The sequence below is a fragment of the Carcharodon carcharias genome, chromosome 5 (genome assembly GCF_017639515.1).
Source record: "Carcharodon carcharias isolate sCarCar2 chromosome 5, sCarCar2.pri, whole genome shotgun sequence".
NCBI lineage: Eukaryota > Metazoa > Chordata > Chondrichthyes > Lamniformes > Lamnidae > Carcharodon > Carcharodon carcharias.
Window position 1 is genome coordinate 4,421,984 of NC_054471.1, and position 21,450 is coordinate 4,443,433.

General features: G+C 50.6%; 1 protein-coding gene across 1 annotated transcript in view; it reads right to left on the reverse strand.

The window, feature by feature from the left end:
• Positions 1–21,200, reverse strand: part of lbh (LBH regulator of WNT signaling pathway) — a 64,039-nt gene extending 42,839 nt beyond the window's left edge. Inside the window, exon 1 of the mRNA XM_041188252.1 lies at positions 20,575–21,200. The gene's annotated coding sequence lies outside the window, so the exon portion shown is untranslated. The remainder of the gene's footprint in view (positions 1–20,574) is intronic.
• Positions 21,201–21,450: the final 250 nt, after the last annotated feature.

Here is a 21,450-nt window from a genome sequence, read left to right on the forward strand (position 1 = left end):
CAATACAGATGGGGACGGGTCTGTCACTGTATAACACTGGGGGACAATACAGATGGGGACGGGTCTGTCACTGTATGACGCTGTGGTACAGTACAGATGGGGAGAGGTCTGTCACTTATAACACTGTGTACAGTACTGGTGGGGACAGGTCTGTCACTGTATAACACTGGGGGACAGTACAGATGGGGACAGGTCTGTCAGTTTATAACACTGGGGTACAGTACTGGTGGGGACATGACTGTCAGTGTATAACTCTGGGGTACGTACTGGTGGGGATAATTCTGCCAAAGTATAACACTGAGGTACAGTACTGGTGGAGACAGGTCTGTCACTGTATAACACTGGGGTACAGTACTGGTGGGGACAGGGCTCTCCCTGTTTAGAACTGGGGGATAGTACTGGTGGGGACAGGTCTGTCAGTGTATAACACTGGGCTATAGTACTGGTGGGGACAGGTCTGTCAGTGTATAAAACTGTGGTACAGTACTGGTGGGGACAGGTCTGTCACTGTATAACACTGGGGTACAGTACTGGTGGGGATGGGTCTGTCACTGTATAACACTGGGGTACAGTACAGATGGGGACAGGTCTGTCAGTTTATAACACTGGGGTACAGTACTGGTGGGGACATGTCTGTCACTGTATAACGCTGGGGTACATACTGTTGGGGATAATTCTGCCAAAGTATAACACTGAGGTACAGTACAGGTGGAGACAGGTCTGTCACTGTATAACACTGGGGTACAGTACTGGTGGGGACAGGTCTGTCACTGTATAACTCTGGGGTACTATACTGGTAGGGAGAGCTCTGTCACTGTATAACACGGGGCTACAGGTCTGTCACTGTATAACACTGGGGTACAGTACAGTTGGGGACATGTCTGTCACTGAATAACACTGGGGTACAGAACTGGTGGGGACAGGTCTGTCAGTGTATAACACTGGGGTACGGTACAGGTGGGGACATGTCTGTCACTGTATAACACTGGTGTACAGTGCTGATGGGGATGTGTCTGTCACTGTATAACACTCGGGTACAGTACCGGTGGGGACAGGTCTGTCACTGTATAACACTGGGGTACAGTACTGGTGTGGACAGGTCTGTTAGCGTATAACAGTGGGGCACAGTACTGGTGGGGACGGGGTCTGGCAATGTATAACACTAGGGTGCAGTACTGGTGTGGACAGGTCTGTCACTGTATAACACTGGGGAACAGTACTGGTGTGGACAGGTCTGTCACTGTATAACACTGGGGTACTGTACTGGTGGGGACAGGTCTCTCTCTGTATAACACTGGTGTACAGTGCTGATGGGGATGGGTCTGTCACTGTATAACACTCGGGTACAGTACCGGTGGGGACAGGTCTGTCACTGTCTAACACTGGGGTATAGTACTGGTGGGGACAGATTTGTCACTGTATAACACCATTGTACAGTATTGGTGTGGATGGGTCTGTCACTGTATAACACTGGGGTATAGTACTGGTGGGGACAGGTTTGTCACTGTATAACACCGTTGTACAGTATTGGTGTGGATGGGTCTGTCACTGTATAACACTGGGGTACAGTACTGGTGGGGACAGGTCTGTCACTGTATAACACTGGGGTACAGTACTGCTGTAGACAGGTCTGTCACTGTATAACACTGGTGTACAGTACTGCTCTGGACAGGTCTGTCATTGTATAACACTGGGGTACTGTACTGGTGGGGACAGGTCTCTCTCTGTATAACACTGGTGTACAGTGCTGATGGGGATGGGTCTGTCACTGTATAACACTCGGGTACAGTACCGGTGGGGACAGGTCTGTCACTGTCTAACACTGGGGTATAGTACTGGTGGGGACAGATTTGTCACTGTATAACACCATTGTACAGTATTGGTGTGGATGGGTCTGTCACTGTATAACACTGGGGTATAGTACTGGTGGGGACAGGTTTGTCACTGTATAACACCGTTGTACAGTATTGGTGTGGATGGGTCTGTCACTGTATAACACTGGGGTACAGTACTGGTGGGGACAGGTCTGTCACTGTATAACACTGGGGTACAGTACTGCTGTAGACAGGTCTGTCACTGTATAACACTGGTGTACAGTACTGCTCTGGACAGGTCTGTCATTGTATAACACGGGGGTACAGGTCTGTCACTGTATAACACTGGGGTACAGTACTGCTGGCGCCACGTCACTCACTTTATAACACTGGGGTACTGTACTGGTTTGGATAGGTCTGTCACTGTATAACTCTGGGGGACAGTACAGATGGGGACAGGTCTGTCACTGTATAACCCTGGTGTACAGTACTGGTGGGTACAGGTCTGTCACTGTATAACACTGGGTACAGTAGTGGTGGGACAGCTCTGTCACCGTATAACACTGGGGGACAATACAGATGGGGACAGGTCTGTCACTATATAATACTGTGGGACAATACAGATGGGGACGGGTCTGTCTCTGTATAAAACTGGGGGACCGTACAGGTGGGGACGGGTCTGTCACTGTATGACTCTGGGGTACAGTACAGATGGGGGCAGGTCTGTCACTGTATAACACTGGGGGACAGTACAGATGGGGACAGGTCTGTCACTGTATAACACTGGGGGACAGTACAGATGGGTACAGGTCTGTTAGTGTATAACACTGGGGTACAGTACTGGTGGGGACAGGTCTGTCACTGTATAACACTGGGGTACAGTACAGGTGGGGACATGTCTGTCACTGTATAACATAGGGGTACCGTACTGGTAGGGACGAGTCTGTCACTGTATAACACTGGGGGACAATACAGATGGGGACGGGTCTGTCACTGTATAACACTGGGGGACAATACAGATGGGGACGGGTCTGTCACTGTATGACACTGTGGTACAGTACAGATGGGGAGAGGTCTGTCACTTATAACACTGTGTACAGTACTGGTGGGGACAGGTCTGTCACTGTATAACACTGGGGTACAGTACTGGTGTGGACAGGTCTGTCACTGTATAACACTGGGGTATAGTACTGGTGGGGACAGGTTTGTCACTGTATAACACCGGTGTACAGTATTGGTGGGGACGGGTTTGTCACTGTATAACACTGTGGTACAGTTCTGGGGGACAGGTCTGTCACTGTATATCACTGGGGTTACAGTACTGCTGTGGACAGGTCTTTCACTGTATAACACTGGGGTACAGTACTGCTCTGGACAGGTCTGTCACTGTATAACACGGGGGTACAGGTCTGTCACTGCATAATACTGGGGTACAGTACTGTTGGCGACACGTCTCTCACTTTATAACACTGGGGTACAGTACTGGAGGGGATAGGTCTGTCACTGTATAACTCTGGGGGACAGTACAGATGGGGACAGGTCAGTCACTGTATATCACTGGTGGACAGTACTGGTGGGTAGAGGTTTGTCACTGTATAACACTGGGTTACAGTACAGATGGGGACAGGTCTGTCACTGTATAACCCTGGTGTACAGTACTGGTGGGTACAGGTCTGTCACTGTATAACACTGGGTACCGTACTGTTGGGGACGGGTCTGTCACTGTATAACACTGGGGGACAATACAGATGGGGACGGGTCTGTCACTGTATAATACTGTGGGACAATACTGATGGGGACGGGTCTGTCTCTGTATAAAACTGGGGGACAATACAGATGGGGACGGGTCTGTCACTGTATGACTCTGGGGTACAGTACAGATGGGGACAGGTCTGTCACTTATAACACTGTGTACAGTACTCATAGGGACGAGTCTGCCACTGTATCACACTGGGGTACAGTACTGTTGGGAACAGGTCCGTCACTGTATAACACTGGGGTACAGTACTGGTGGGGATGGGCATGTCACTGTATAACACTGGGGTACAGCACAGGTGGGGACTGGTCTGTCAGTGTATAACACTGGGTTACAGTACAGGTGGGGACAGGTCTGTCTCTGTATAACACTGGGGTACAGTACTGGTGGGGACAGGTCTGTCACTGTATAACACTGGTGTACAGCACTGGTGGGGACGGGTCTGTCAACGTATAACAATGGGGGACAATACACATGGGGACGGGTCTGTCACTGTATAACACTGGGGGACAATACAGATGGGGACGGGTCTGTCACTGTATGACACTGTGGTACAGTACAGATGGGGACAGGTCTGTCACTTATAACACTGTGTACAGTACTGGTGGGGACAGGTCTGTCACTGTATAACACTGGGGGACAGTACAGATGGGGACAGGTCTGTCAGTTTATAACACTGGGGTACAGTACTGGTGGGGACATGTCTGTCACTGTATAACACTGGGGTACGTACTGTTGGGGATAATTCTGCCAAAGTATAACACTGACGTACAGTACAGGTGGAGACAGGTCTGTCACTGTATAACACTGGGGTATAGTACTGGTGGGGACATGTCTGTCACTGTATAACTCTGGGGTACTATACTGGTAGGGAGAGCTCTGTCACTGTATAACACGGGGCTACAGGTCTGTCACTGTATAACACTGGGGTACAGTACAGTTGGGGACATGTCTGTCACTGAATAACACTGGGGTACAGAACTGGTGGGGACAGGTCTGTCACTGTATTGCACTGGGGTACAGTACTGGTGGGGACAGGTCTGTTAGCGTATAACAGTGGGGCACAGTACTGGTGGGGACGGGGTCTGGCAATGTATAACACTGGGGTACAGTACTGGTGGGGACAGGTCTCTCTCTGTATAACACTGGTGTACAGTGCTGATGGGGATGGGTCTGTCACTGTATAACACTCGGGTACAGTACCGGTGTGGACAGATCTGTCACTGTATAACACTGGGGTACCGTACTGGTGAGGACAGGTCTGTTAGTGTATAACAGTGGGGTACAGTACTGGTGGGGAAGGGGTCTGTCAATGTATAACACTGGGGTACAGTACTGGTGGGGACAGGTCTCTCTCTGTATAACACTGGGGGACAGTACTGGTGGGGACAGGTCTGTCACTGTATAACACTGGGGTACAGTACTGGTGGGGACAGGTCTCTCTCTGTATAACACTGGGGTACAGTACTGGTGGGGACAGGTCTGTTACTGTATAACACTGGGGTACAGTACTGGTGGGGACAGGTCTCTCTCTGTATAACACTGGTGTACAGTGCTGATGGGAATGGGTCTGTCACTGTATAACACTCGGGTACAGTACCGGTGGGGACAGATCTGTCACTGTATAACACTGGGGTACAGTACTGGTGGGGACAGGTCTGTTAGTGTATAACAGTGGGGTACAGTACTGGTGGGGAAGGGGTCTGTCAATGTATAACACTGGGGTACAGTACTGGTGGGGACAGGTCTCTCTCTGTATAACACTGGGGGACAGTACTGGTGGGGACAGGTCTGTCACTGTATAACACTGGGGTACAGTACTGGTGGGGACAGGTCTCTCTCTGTATAACACTGGGGTACAGTACTGGTGGGGACAGGTCTGTCACTGTATAACACGGGGGTACAGTACTGGTGGGGACAGGTCTGTTACTGTATAACACTGGGGTACAGTACTGGTGGGGACAGGTCTGTCACTGTATAACACGGGGGTACAGTACTGGTGGGGACAGGTCTGTCACTGTATAACACTGGGGTACAGTACTGGTGGGGACAGGTCTGTTACTGTATAACACTGGGGGACAGTACTGGTGGGGACAGGTCTGTCACTGTATAACACTGGGGTACAGTACTGATGGGGACAGGTTTGTCACTGTATAACACCGTTGTACAGTATTGGTGTGGATGGGTCTGTCACTGTATAACACTGGGGTACAGTACTGGTGGGGACAGGTCTGTCACTGTATAACACTGTGGTACAGTACTCGTGGGGACAGGTCTGTCACTGTATAACACTGGGGTACAGTACTGCTTTAGACAGGTCTGTCACTGTATAACACTGGTATACAGTACTGCTCTGGACAGGTCTGTCATTGTATAACACGGGGGTACAGGTCTGTCACTGTATAACTCTGGGGTACAGTACTGCTGGCGCCACGTCACTCACTTTATAACACTGGGGTACTGTACTGGTTGGGATAGGTCTGTCACTGTATAACTCTGGGGGACAGTACAGATGGGGACAGGTCTGTCACTGTATAACACTGGTGTACAGTACTGGGGGGGACGGGTCTGTCACTGTATAACACTGGGGTACAGTACTGGTGGGGACGGGTCTGTCAACGTATAACAATGGGGGACATTACAGATGGGGACGGGTCTGTCACTGTATAACACTGGGGGACAATACAGATGGGGACGGGTCTGTCACTGTATGACACTGTGGTACAGTACAGATGGGGACAGGTCTGTCACTTATAACATGTGTACAGTACTGGTGGGGACAGGTCTGTCACTGTATAACACTGGGGGACAGTACAGATGGGGACAGGTCTATCAGTTTATAACACAGGGGTACAGTACTGGTGGGGACATGTCTGTCACTGTATAACACTGGGGTACGTACTGTTCGGGATAATTCTGCCAAAGTATAACACTGACGTACAGTACTGGTGGGGACAGGTCTGTCACTGTATAACTCTGGGGTACTATACTGGTAGGGAGAGCTCTGTCACTGTATAACTCTGGGGTACTATACTGGTAGGGAGAGCTCTGTCACTGTATAACACTGGGCTACAGGTCTGTCACTGTATAACACTGGGGTACAGTACAGTTGGGGACATGTCTGTCACTGAATAACACTGGGGTACAGAACTGGTGGGGACAAGTCTGTCACTGTATTGCACTGGGGTACAGTACTGGTGGGGACAGGTCTGTTAGCGTATAACAGTGGGGCACAGTACTGGTGGGGACGGGGTCTGGCAATGTATAACACTGGGGTACAGTACTGGTGGGGACAGGTCTCTCTCTGTATAACACTGGTGTACAGTGCTGATGGGGATGGGTCTGTCACTGTATAACACTCGGGTACAGTACCGGTGGGGACAGATCTGTCACTGTATAACACTGGGGTACAGTACTGGTGGGGACAGGTCTGTTAGTGTATAACAGTGGGGTACAGTACTGGTGGGGAAGGCGTCTGTCAGTGTATAACACTGGGGTACAGTACTGGTGGGGACAGGTCTCTCTCTGTATAACACTGGGGGACAGTACTGGTGGGGACAGGTCTGTTACTGTATAACACTGGGGTACAGTACTGGTGGGGACAGGTCTGTCACTGTATAACACGGGGATACAGTACTGGTGGGGACAGGTCTGTCACTGTATAACACTGGGGTACAGTACTGGTGGGGACAGGTCTGTTACTGTATAACACTGGGGGACAGTACTGGTGGGGACAGGTCTGTCACTGTATAACACTGGGGTACAGTACTGGTGGGGACAGGTTTGTCACTGTATAACACCGTTGTACAGTATTGGTGTGGATGGGTCTGTCACTGTATAACACTGGGGTATAGTACTGGTGGGGACAGGTTTGTCACTGTATAACACCGTTGTACAGTATTGGTGTGGATGGGTCTGTCACTGTATAACACTGGGGTACAGTACTGGTGGGGACAGGTCTGTCACTGTATAACACTGTGGTACAGTACTCGTGGGGACAGGTCTGTCACTGTATAACACTGGGGTACAGTACTGCTGTAGACAGGTCTGTCACTGTATAACACTGGTATACAGTACTGCTCTGGACAGGTCTGTCATTGTATAACACGGGGGTACAGGTCTGTCACTGTATAACTCTGGGGTACAGTACTGCTGGCGCCACGTCACTCACTTTATAACACTGGGGTACTGTACTGGTTGGGATAGGTCTGTCACTGTATAACTCTGGGGGACAGTACAGATGGGGACAGGTCTGTCACTGTATAACACTGGGGTACAGTACTGGTGGGGACGGGTCTGTCAACGTATAACAATGGGGGACATTACAGATGGGGACGGGTCTGTCACTGTATAACACTGGGGGACAATACAGATGGGGACGGGTCTGTCACTGTATGACACTGTGGTACAGTACAGATGGGGACAGGTCTGTCACTTATAACATGTGTACAGTACTGGTGGGGACAGGTCTGTCACTGTATAACACTGGGGGACAGTACAGATGGGGACAGGTCTGTCAGTTTATAACACAGGGGTACAGTACTGGTGGGGACATGTCTGTCACTGTATAACACTGGGGTACGTACTGTTGGGGATAATTCTGCCAAAGTATAACACTGACGTACAGTACTGGTGGGGACAGGTCTGTCACTGTATAACTCTGGGGTACTATACTGGTAGGGAGAGCTCTGTCACTGTATAACACGGGGCTACAGATCTGTCACTGTATAACACTGGGGTACAGTACAGTTGGGGACATGCCTGTCACTGAATAACACTGGGGTACAGAACTGGTGGGGACAGGTCTGTCAGTGTATAACACTGGGGTACGCTACAGGTGGGGACATGTCTGTCACTGTATAACACTGGGGTACAGTACTGGTGGGGACAGGTCTGTCACTGTATAACACTGGGGTACAGTACTGGTGGTGACGGGCCTGTCAGTGTATAGCACTGGGGTACAGTACTGGTGGGGACAGGTCTGTCACTGTATAACACTGGGGTACAGTACTGGTGGGGACAGGTCTGTCTCTGTATAACACTGGTATACAGTACTGGGGGGGACAGGTCTGTCACTGTATAACACTGGGGTACAGTACTGGTGGTGACGGGTCTGTCACTGTATAACACTGGGGTACAGTACTGGTGGAAACAGCTCTGTCACTGTATAACACTGGGGTACAGTTCTGGTGGGGTCTGGTCTGTCACTGTATAACACGGGGGTACAGGTCTGTCACTGTATAACACTGGCGTACAATACTGTTGGGGACACGTCTGTCACTGTATAACACTGGGGTACAGTACAGTTGGGGACATGCCTGTCACTGAATAACACTGGGGTACAGAACTGGTGGGGACAGGTCTGTCAGTGTATAACACTGGGGTACGCTACAGGTGGGGACATGTCTGTCACTGTATAACACTGGGGTACAGTACTGGTGGGGACAGGTCTGTCACTGTATAACACTGGGGTACAGTACTGGTGGTGACGGGCCTGTCAGTGTATAGCACTGGGGTACAGTACTGGTGGGGACAGGTCTGTCACTGTATAACACTGGGGTACAGTACTGGTGGGTACAGGTCTGTCACTGTATGACACTGGTATACAGTACTGGGGGGGACGGGTCTGTCACTGTATAACACTGGGGTACAGTACTGGTGGTGACGGGTCTGTCACTGTATAACACTGGGGTACAGTACTGGTGGAAACAGCTCTGTCACTGTATAACACTGGGGTACAGTTCTGGTGGGGTCTGGTCTGTCACTGTATAACACGGGGGTACAGGTCTGTCACTGTATAACACTGGCGTACAATACTGTTGGGGACACGTCTGTCACTGTATAACACTGGGGTACAGTACTGGTGGGGACAGGTCTGTCACTGCATAACTCTGGGGTACTGTACTGGTGGGGACAGGGCTGTCACTGTATAACACCGGGGTACAGGTCTGTCACTTTATAACACTGGGGTACAGGACTGTTGGGGACACGTCTGTCACTGTATAACACTGGGGTACAGTACTGGTGGGAACAGGTCTGTCACTATAACACTGGGGTACATTACTGGTGGGGACTGGTCTGTCAGTGTATAACACTGGGGTACAGTACTGCTGGGGACAGGTCTGTCACTGTATAACACTGGGGTACGGTACAGGTGGGGACAGGTCTGTCACTGTATAACACTGGTGTACGGTACAGGCGGGGACAGGTCTGTCACTGTATAACACTGGTGTACAGTACTGGTGGGGATGGGCCTGTCACTGTATAACCTTGGGGTACAGTACAGGTGGGGACTGGTCTGTCAGTGTATAACACTGGGGCACAGTACAGGTGGGGACAGGTCTGGTGTGTATAACACTGGGGTACAGTACTGGGTGGGACGGGTCTGTCACTGTATAACACTGGTGTACAGTACTGGTGGGGCCGGGTCTGTCAACGTATAACAATGGGGGACAATACAGATGGGGACGGGTCTGTCACTGTATAACACTGGGGGACAATACAGATGGGGACGGGTCTGTCACTGTATGACACTGTGGTACAGTACAGATGGGGAGAGGTCTGTCACTTATAACACTGTGTACAGTACTGGTGGGGACAGGTCTGTCACTGTATAACACTGGGGGACAGTACAGATGGGGACAGGTCTGTCAGTTTATAACACTGGGGTACAGTACTGGTGGGGACATGACTGTCAGTGTATAACTCTGGGGTACGTACTGGTGGGGATAATTCTGCCAAAGTATAACACTGAGGTACAGTACTGGTGGAGACAGGTCTGTCACTGTATAACACTGGGGTACAGTACTGGTGGGGACAGGGCTCTCCCTGTTTAAAACTGGGGGACAGTACTGGTGGGGACAGGTCTGTCAGTGTATAACACTGGGCTATAGTACTGGTGGGGACAGGTCTGTCAGTGTATAACACTGTGGTACAGTACTGGTGGGGACAGGTCTGTCACTGTATAACACTGGGGTACAGTACAGGTGGGGATGGGTCTGTCACTGTATAACACTGGGGTACAGTACAGATGGGGACAGGTCTGTCAGTTTATAACACTGGGGTACAGTACTGGTGGGGACATGTCTGTCACTGTATAACACTGGGGTACATACTGTTGGGGATAATTCTGCCAAAGTATAACACTGAGGTACAGTACAGGTGGAGACAGGTCTGTCACTCTATAACACTGGGGTACAGTACTGGTGGGGACATGTCTGTCACTGTATAACACTGGGGTACATACTGTTGGGGATAATTCTGCCAAAGTATAACACTGAGGTACAGTACAGGTGGAGACAGGTCTGTCACTGTATAACACTGGGGTACAGGACTGGTGGGGACAGGTCTGTCACTGTATAACTCTGGGGTACTATACTGGTAGGGAGAGCTCTGTCACTGTATAACACGGGGCTACAGGTCTGTCACTGTATAACACTGGGGTACAGTACAGTTGGGGACATGTCTGTCACTGAATAACACTGGGGTACAGAACTGGTGGGGACAGGTCTGTCAGTGTATAACACTGGGGTACGGTACAGGTGGGGACATGTCTGTCACTGTATAACACTGGTGTACAGTGCTGATGGGGATGTGTCTGTCACTGTATAACACTGGGGTACAGTACTGGTGTGGACAGGTCTGTTAGCGTATAACAGTGGGGCACAGTACTGGTGGGGACGGGGTCTGGCAATGTATAACACTAGGGTGCAGTACTGGTGTGGACAGGTCTGTCACTGTATAACACTGGGGTACAGTACTGGTGTGGACAGGTCTGTCACTGTATAACACGGGGGTACTGTACTGGTGGGGACAGGTCTCTCTCTGTATAACACTGGTGTACAGTGCTGATGGGGATGGGTCTGTCACTGTATAACACTCGGGTACAGTACCGGTGGGGACAGGTCTGTCACTGTATAACACTGGGGTATAGTACTGGTGGGGACAGATTTGTCACTGTATAACACCGTTGTACAGTATTGGTGTGGATGGGTCTGTCACTGTATAACACTGGGGTATAGTACTGGTGGGGACAGGTTTGTCACTGTATAACACCGTTGTACAGTATTGGTGTGGATGGTCTGTCACTGTATAACACTGGGGTACAGTACTGGTGGGGACAGGTCTGTCACTGTATAACACTGTGGTACAGTACTCGTGGGGACAGGTCTGTCACTGTATAACACTGGGGTACAGTACTGCTGTAGACAGGTCTGTCACTGTATAACACTGGTGTACAGTACTGCTCTGGACAGGTCTGTTATTGTATAACACGGGGGTACAGGTCTGTCACTGTATAACACTGGGGTACAGTACTGCTGGCGCCACGTCACTCACTTTATAACACTGGGGTACTGTACTGGTTTGGATAGGTCTGTCACTGTATAACTCTGGGGGACAGTACAGATGGGGACACGTCTGTCACTTTATAACCCTGGTGTACAGTACTGGTGGGTACAGGTCTGTCACTGTATAACACTGGGTACAGTACTGGTGGGGACGGCTCTGTCACCGTATAACACTGGGGGACAATACAGATGGGGACAGGTCTGTCACTATATAATACTGTGGGACAATACAGATGGGGACGGGTCTGTCTCTGTATAAAACTGGGGGACCATACAGATGGGGACGGGTCTGTCACTGTATGACTCTGGGGTACAGTACAGATGGGGACAGGTCTGTCACTGTATAACACTGGGGGACAGTACAGATGGGGACAGGTCTGTCACTGTATAACACTGGGGGACAGTACAGATGGGTACAGGTCTGTTAGTGTATAACACTGGGGTACAGTACTGGTGGGGACAGGTCTGTCACTGTATAACACTGGGGTACAGTACAGGTGGGGACATGTCTGTCACTGTATAACATAGGGGTACCGTACTGGTGGGCATTGGCCTGTCACTGTATAACACTGGGGTACAGTACTGTTGGGGACAGGTCTGTCACCGTATAACACTGGGGTACAGTACTGGTGGGGATGGGCCTGTCACTGTATAACATTGGGGTACAGTACAGGTGGGGACTGGTCTGTCAGTGTATAACACTGGGGTACAGTATAGGTGGGGACAGGACTGTCTCTGTATAACACTGGGGTACAGTACTGGTGGGGACAGGTCTGTCACTGTATAACACTGGTGTACAGTACTGGGTGGGACGGGTCTGTCAATGTATAACACTGGGGTACAGTACTGGTGGGGCCGGGTCTGTCAACGTATAACAATGGGGGACAATACAGATGGGGACGGGTCTGTCACTGTATAACACTGGGGGACAATACAGATGGGGACGGGTCTGTCACTGTATGACACTGTGGTACAGTACAGATGGGGAGAGGTCTGTCACTTATAACACTGTGTACAGTACTGGTGGGGACAGGTCTGTCACTGTATAACACTGGGGTACAGTACTGGTGTGGACAGGTCTGTCACTGTATAACACTGGGGTATAGTACTGGTGGGGACAGGTTTGTCACTGTATAACACCGGTGTACAGTATTGGTGGGGACGGGTTTGTCACTGTATAACACTGTGGTACAGTACTGGTGGGTACAGGTCTGTCACTGTATAACACTGGGGTTACAGTACTGCTGTGGACAGGTCTTTCACTGTATAACACTGGGGTACAGTACTGCTCTGGACAGGTCTGTCACTGTATAACACGGGGGTACAGGTCTGTCACTGCATAATACTGGGGTACAGTACTGTTGGCGACACGTCTCTCACTTTATAACACTGGGGTACAGTACTGGAGGGGATAGGTCTGTCACTGTATAACTCTGGGGGACAGTACAGATGGGGACAGGTCAGTCACTGTATAACACTGGTGGACAGTACTGGTGGGTAGAGGTTTGTCACTGTATAACACTGGGTTACAGTACAGATGGGGACAGGTCTGTCACTGTATAACCCTGGTGTACACTACTGGTGGGTACAGGTCTGTCACTGTATAACACTGGGTACCGTACTGGTGGGGACGGGTCTGTCACTGTATAACACTGGGGGACAATACAGATGGGGACGGGTCTGTCACTGTATAATACTGTGGGACAATACTGATGGGGACGGGTCTGTCTCTGTATAAAACTGGGGGACAATACAGATGGGGACGGGTCTGTCACTGTATGACTCTGGGGTACAGTACAGATGGGGACAGGTCTGTCACTTATAACACTGTGTACAGTACTTATAGGGACGAGTCTGTCACTGTATCACACTGGGGTACAGTACTGTTGGGAACAGGTCTGTCACTGTATAACACTGGGGTACAGTACTGGTGGGGATGGGCCTGTCACTGTATAACACTGGGGTACAGTACAGGTGGGGACTGGTCTGTCAGTGTATAACACTGGGTTACAGTACAGGTGGGGACAGGTCTGTCTCTGTATAACACTGGGGTACAGTACTGGTGGGGACAGGTCTGTCACTGTATAACACTGGTGTACAGTACTGGGGGGGACGGGTCTGTCACTGTATAACACTGGGGTACAGTACTGGTGGGGACGGGTCTGTCAACGTATAACAATGGGGGACAATACAGATGGGGACGGGTCTGTCACTGTATAACACTGGGGGACAATACAGATGGGGACGGGTCTGTCACTGTATGACACTGTGGTACAGTACAGATGGGGACAGGTCTGTCACTTATAACACTGTACAGTACTGGTGGGGACAGGTCTGTCACTGTATAACACTGGGGGACAGTACAGATGGGGACAGGTCTGTCAGTTTATAACACTGGGGTACAGTACTGGTGGGGACATGTCTGTCTCTGTATAACACTGGGGTACAGTACTGGTGGGGACAGGTCTGTCACTGTATAACTCTGGGGTACTATACTGGTAGGGAGAGCTCTGTCACTGTATAACACGGGGCTACAGGTCTGTCACTGTATAACACTGGGGTACAGTACAGTTGGGGACATGTCTGTCACTGAATAACACTGGGGTACAGAACTGGTGGGGACAGGTCTGCCACTGTATTGCACTGGGGTACAGTACTGGTGGGGACAGGTCTGTTAGCGTATAACAGTGGGGCACAGTACTGGTGGGGACGGGGTCTGGCAACGTATAACACTAGGGTGCAGTACTGGTGTGGACAGGTCTGTCACTGTATAACACTGGGGTACAGTACTGGTGTGGACAGGTCTGTCACTGTATAACACTGGGGGACAGTACTGGAGGGGATAGGTCTGTCACTGTATAACTCTGGGGGACAGTACAGATGGGGACAGGTCTGTCACTGTATAACACTGGGGTACAGTACTGGTGGGGACAGGTCTGTTACTGTATAACACTGGGGGACAGTACTGGTGGGGACAGGTCTGTCACTGTATAACACTGGGGTATAGTACTGGTGGGGACAGGTCTGTCACTGTATAACACTGGGGTACAGTACTGGTGGGGACAGGTCTGTCACTGTATAACTCTGGGGTACTATACTGGTAGGGAGAGCTCTGTCACTGTATAACATGGGGCTACAGGTCTGTCTGTGTATAACACTGGGGTACAGTACAGTTGGGGACATGTCTGTCACTGAATAACACTGGGGTACAGAACTGGTGGGGACAGGTCTGTCACTGTATTGCACTGGGGTACAGTACTGGTGGGGACAGGTCTGTTAGCGTATAACAGTGGGGCACAGTACTGGTGGGGACGGGGTCTGGCAATGTATAACACTAGGGTGCAGTACTGGTGTGGACAGGTCTGTCACTGTATAACACTGGGGTACAGTACTGGTGGGGACAGGTCTGTCACTGTATAACACTGGGGTACAGTACTGGTGTGGAAAGGTCTGTCACTGTATAACACTGGGGTACTGTACTGGTGGGGACAGGTCTCTCTCTGTATAACACTGGTGTACAGTGCTGATGGGGATGGGTCTGTCACTGTATAACACTCGGGTACAGTACCGGTGGGGACAGGTCTGTCACTGTATAACACTGGGGTACAGTACTGGTGGGGACATGTCTGTTAGTGTATAACAGTGGGGTACAGTCCTGGTGGGGAAGGGGTCTGTCACTGTATAACACTGGGGTACAGTACTGGTGGGGACAGGTCTCTCTCTGTATAACACTGGGGTACAGTACTGGTGGGGACAGGTCTGTTACTGTATAACACTGGGGGACAGTACTGGTGGGGACAGGTCTGTCACTGTATAACACTGGGGTATAGTACTGGTGGGGACAGGTTTGTCACTGTATAACACCGTTGTACAGTATTGGTGTGGATGGGTCTGTCACTGTATAACACTGGGGTACCGTACTGGTGGGGACAGGTCTGTCACTGTATAACACCGTGGTACAGTACTCGTGGGGACAGGTCTGTCACTGTATAACACTGGGGTACAGTACTGCTGTAGACAGGTCTGTCACTGTATAACACTGGTATACAGTACTGCTGTGGACAGGTCTGTCATTGTATAACACGGGGGTACAGGTCTGTCACTGTATAACTCTGGGGTACAGTACTGCTGGCGCCACGTCACTTCATTTATAACACTGGGGTACTGTACTGGTTGGGATAGGTCTGTCACTGTATAACTCTGGGGGACAGTACAGATGGGGACAGGTCTGTCACTGTATAACCCTGGTGTACAGTACTGGTGGGTACAGGTCTGTCACTGTATAACACTGGGTACAGTACTGGTGGGGACGGCTCTGTCACCGTATAACACTGGGGGACAATACAGATGGGGACGGGTCTGCCACTGTATAATACTGTGGGACAATACAGTTGGGGATGGGTCTGTCACTGTATAACACTGGGGGACAATACAGATGGGGACGGGTCTGTCACTGTATGACACTGGGGTACAGTACAGATGGGGACAGGTCGTTCACTTATAACATTGTGTACAGTACTGGTGCGGACAGGTCTGTCACTGTATAACACTGGGGGACAGTACAGATGGGGACAGGCCTGTCAGTGTATAACACTGTGGTTCAGTACTGGTGAGGACAGGTCTGTCACTCTATAACACTGGGGTACAGTACAGGTGGGGACAGGTCTGTCACTGTATAACAGAGGGATACCGTACTGGTGGGGACAGGTCTGTCACTGTATAACACTGGGGTACAGTACTGTTGGGGACAGGCCTGTCACTGTATAACACTGGGGGACAGTACTGGTGGGGACAGGTCTGTCACTGTATAACACTGGGGTACAGCACTGGTGGGGACAGGTCTGTCACTGTATAACACTGGGGTACAGTACTGGTGGGGACAGGTCTGTCACTGTATAACACTGGGGTACAGTACTGTTGGGGACAGTTCTGTCACTGTATAACACTGGGGTACAGTACTGGTGGGGACGGGCTTGTCACTGTATAACACTGGGGTACAGTACAGGTGGGGACTGGTCTGTCAGTGCATAACACTGGGGTACAGTACTGGTGCAGACAGGTCTGTCTCTGTATAACACTGGGGTACAGTACTGCTGTGGACAGGTCTGTCACTGTATAACACTGGTGTACATTACTGGGGGGGACGGGTCTGTCACTGTATAACACTGGGGGACGATACAGATGGGGACGGGTCTGTCACTGTATAACACTGGGGGACAATACAGATGGGGACGGGTCTGTCACTGTATAACACTATGGAACAATATAGATGGGGACGGGTCTGTCACTGTATGACACTGTGGTACAGTACAGATGGGGAGAGGTCTGTCACTTATAACACTGTGTACAGTACTGGTGGGGACAGGTCTGTCACTGTGTAACACTGGGGGACAGTACAGATGGGGACAGGTCTGTCAGTTTATAACACTGGGGTACAGTGCAGGTGGGAACAGGTCTGTCACTGTATAACACAGGGGTTCCGTACTGGTGGGGACGGGTCTGTCACTGCATATCACTGGGGTACAGTACAGGTGGGGACCGGTCTTTCTCTGTATAACACCGGGGTACAGTATTGGTGGGGACACGTCTGTCACTGTATAACACTGGGGTACAGTACTGGTGGGGACAGGTCTGTCACTATGTATATAACACTGGGGTACAGTACAGATGGGGACAGGTCTGTCACTGTGTAACACTGGGGTACAGTACGGATGGGGACAGGTCTGTCACTGTATAACACTGGGGTGCAGTACAGATGGGGACAGATCTGTCACTTTATAACACTGGCATACAGTACAGATGGGGACAGGTCCGTTACTGTATAACACTAGCGTACAGTACAGATGGGGACAGGTCTATCACTGTATCACAATGGCGTACAGTACAGATGTGGACAGGTCTGTCACTGTATAACACTGGCGTACAGTACAGGTGGGTACGGGCCTGTCACTGTATAACACTGGCGTACAATACTGGTGGGGACAGGTCTGTCAGTGTATAACACTGGTGTACAGTACAGGTGGGGACTGGTCTGTCACTGTATAACACTGGGGTACAGTACTGGTGGGGACGGGTCTGTCACTGTATAACACTGGGGTACAGTACTGGTGGGCATGGGTCTGTCACTGTATAACAGTGGGCTAAAGTACTGGTGAGGACAGGTCTGTCACTCTATAACACTGGGGTACAGTACAGGTGGGGACAGGTCTGTCACTGTATAACAGAGGGATACCGTACTGGTGGGGACAGGTCTGTCACTGTATAACACTGGGGTACAGTACTGTTGGGGACAGGCCTGTCACTGTATAACACTGGGGGACAGTACTGGTGGGGACAGGTCTGTCACTGTATAACACTGGGGTACAGCACTGGTGGGGACAGGTCTGTCACTGTATAACACTGGGATACAGTACTGGTGGGGACAGGTCTGTCACTGTATAACACTGGGGTACAGTACTGTTGGGGACAGTTCTGTCACTGTATAACACTGGGGTACAGTACTGGTGGGGACGGGCTTGTCACTGTATAACACTGGGGTACAGTACAGGTGGGGACTGGTCTGTCAGTGCATAACACTGGGGTACAGTACTGGTGCAGACAGGTCTGTCTCTGTATAACACTGGGGTACAGTACTGCTGTGGACAGGTCTGTCACTGTATAACACTGGTGTACATTACTGGGGGGGACGGGTCTGTCACTGTATAACACTGGGGGACAATGCAGATGGGGACGGGTCTGTCACTGTATAACACTGGGGGACAATACAGATGGGGACGGGTCTGTCACTGTATAACACTGTGGGACAATATAGATGGGGACGGGTCTGTCACTGTATGACACTGTGGTACAGTACAGATGGGGAGAGGTCTGTCACTTATAACACTGTGTACAGTACTGGTGGGGACAGGTCTGTCACTGTGTAACACTGGGGGACAGTACAGATGGGGACAGGTCTGTCAGTTTATAACACTGGGGTACAGTGCAGGTGGGAACAGGTCTGTCACTGTATAACACAGGGGTCCCGTACTGGTGGGGACGGGTCTGTCACTGCATATCACTGGGGTACAGTACAGGTGGGGACCGGTCTTTCTCTGTATAACACCGGGGTACAGTATTGGTGGGGACACGTCTGTCACTGTATAACACTGGGGTACAGTACTGGTGGGGACAGGTCTGTCACTATGTATATAACACTGGGGTACAGTACAGATGGGGGCAGGTCTGTCACTGTGTAACACTGGGGTACAGTACGGATGGGGACAGGTCTGTCACTGTATAACACTGGGGTGCAGTACAGATGGGGACAGATCTGTCACTTTATAACACTGGCATACAGTACAGATGGGGACAGGTCCGTTACTGTATAACACTAGCGTACAGTACAGATGGGGACAGGTCTATCACTGTATCACAATGGCGTACAGTACAGATGTGGACAGGTCTGTCACTGTATAACACTGGCGTACAGTACAGGTGGGTACGGGCCTGTCACTGTATAACGCTGGCGTACAATACTGGTGGGGACAGGTCTGTCAGTGTATAACACTGGTGTACAGTACAGGTGGGGACTGGTCTGTCACTGTATAACACTGGGGTACTGTACTGGTGGGGACAGGTCCATCACTGTATAACACTGGGGTACAGTACTGGTGGGGACGGGTCTGTCACTGTATAACACTGGTGTACAGTACTGGTGGGCATGGGTCTGTCACTGTATAACAGTGGGCTAAAGTACTGGTGGGGTCAGGGTCTGTCATTGTATAACACTGGGGTACAGTACTGGTGGGGACGGGTCTGTCACTGTTTGACACTGGGGTACAGTACTGGTGGGGCCAGGTCTGTCACTGTATAACACTGGGGTACTGTACTGGTGGGGATAGGTCCGTCACTGTATAACACTGGGGTACAGTACTGGTGGGGACAGGTCTGTCACTGTATAACACTGGGGTACAGTACTGGTGGGGACAGGTCTGTCACTGTATAACACTGGGGTTCAGTACTGGTGGGGACGGGTCTGTCAGTGTATTACACTAGGGTACAGTACTGGTGGGGACAGGTCTGTCACTGTATAACACCGAGTTACAGGGCTGGTGGGGATGAGTCTGTCACTGTATAACTCTGGGGTACAGTACTGGTGGGGACAGGTCTGTCACTGTATAACACCGAGGTACAGGGCTGGTGGGGATGGGTCTGTCACTGTATAACACTGGGGTACAGTACTGGTGGGGACGGGTCTGTCAGTGTATTACACTAGGGTACAGTACTGGTGGGGACAGGTCTGTCAGTGCATAACACTGGGGTGCAGTACTGGTGGGGACAGGTCTGTCACTGTATAACACTGGGGTGCAGTACTGGTGGGGACAGGTCTGTCACTGTATAACATTGGGTTACAGTACTGGTGGGGACAGGTCTGTGACTGTATAACACTGGGGTGCAGTACTGGTGGGGACAGGTCTGTCACTGTATAACACTGGGGTGCAGTACTGGTGGGGACAGGTCTGTCAGTGTATAACACTGGGGTACAGTACTGGTGGGGACAGGTCTGTCACTGTATAACACTGGGGTGCAGTACTGGTGGGGACTGGTCTGTCATAGGTAAATCCCAGCCACCCTGGCTGACCCGGTTTGTTCTCATCGCTAATCATGTCCAGCTCACCCTTTTCCCTCAGCGGCGCCGTCCACTCCTGGAATCTGTTCACAACTTTTGGTCCTGAACCCAGTTCCTTTCTTCCTCGTTCTGTTTTTATCTCTTTGTGTTTTAACCTCTGTCTCTTTTTCTTTTGCTCCCTATTTCTCTCTCCCTTTCTCTCTCCCTTTCACTCGCTCTTTCACTCGCTCTTTCACTCGCTCTTTCACTCGCTCTTTCACTCGCTCTTTCACTCGCTCTTTCACTCTCCTGCTGTTGCACACTTTTTCATTCTCTCCCCATTTTCCTTTCTGTTCGCCCACTCTCCCTCGTTCTATTTCTCTCTCTCCTTCTCACACGCACTGCCTCTCTCACACTCCCGCTCCCTCCCTGTCTTTCTCCCTCAGCTTCTCAGCCTCTCTTTCGCTCACACTCACTCTCTCTGTCTCTCAGTTTCTCACTCACCTCTCAATCTGTCTCTCACCAATTTCTCTTTCGAAACCTCTCCAACTCGTTCAATCTTTCCCTCTCTATCTTACTCCCACTTTCTCTCTCTCAGTCTCCCTTCCACTCACTCACTGCCTCTCAGTCATTCACTCTCAACCTCTCTCTCTTTCTCCCTCCCTCTATCTCTCTTTCTCTTTCAGTCCAAATCCTTTCATCTCTCAGTCGCTCTCACTCCCACTCTCTTGCTCTCAGTCACTCTCCCCTTTCACAAACTCAGCTTCAACAACAGAAATCGACCAGCAGAAAATATCTTCATCCTGAGGCGGAGCCTGAAACCAGACTGATACTCATTAACCCACCAAGAACCACAACACTACCTAAGGCAGCCCCAACCCAGTTAAATATCCCTAACAAACACAGCACCGACTGAGATAAATACCCCCAACAAACGTAGCCCCA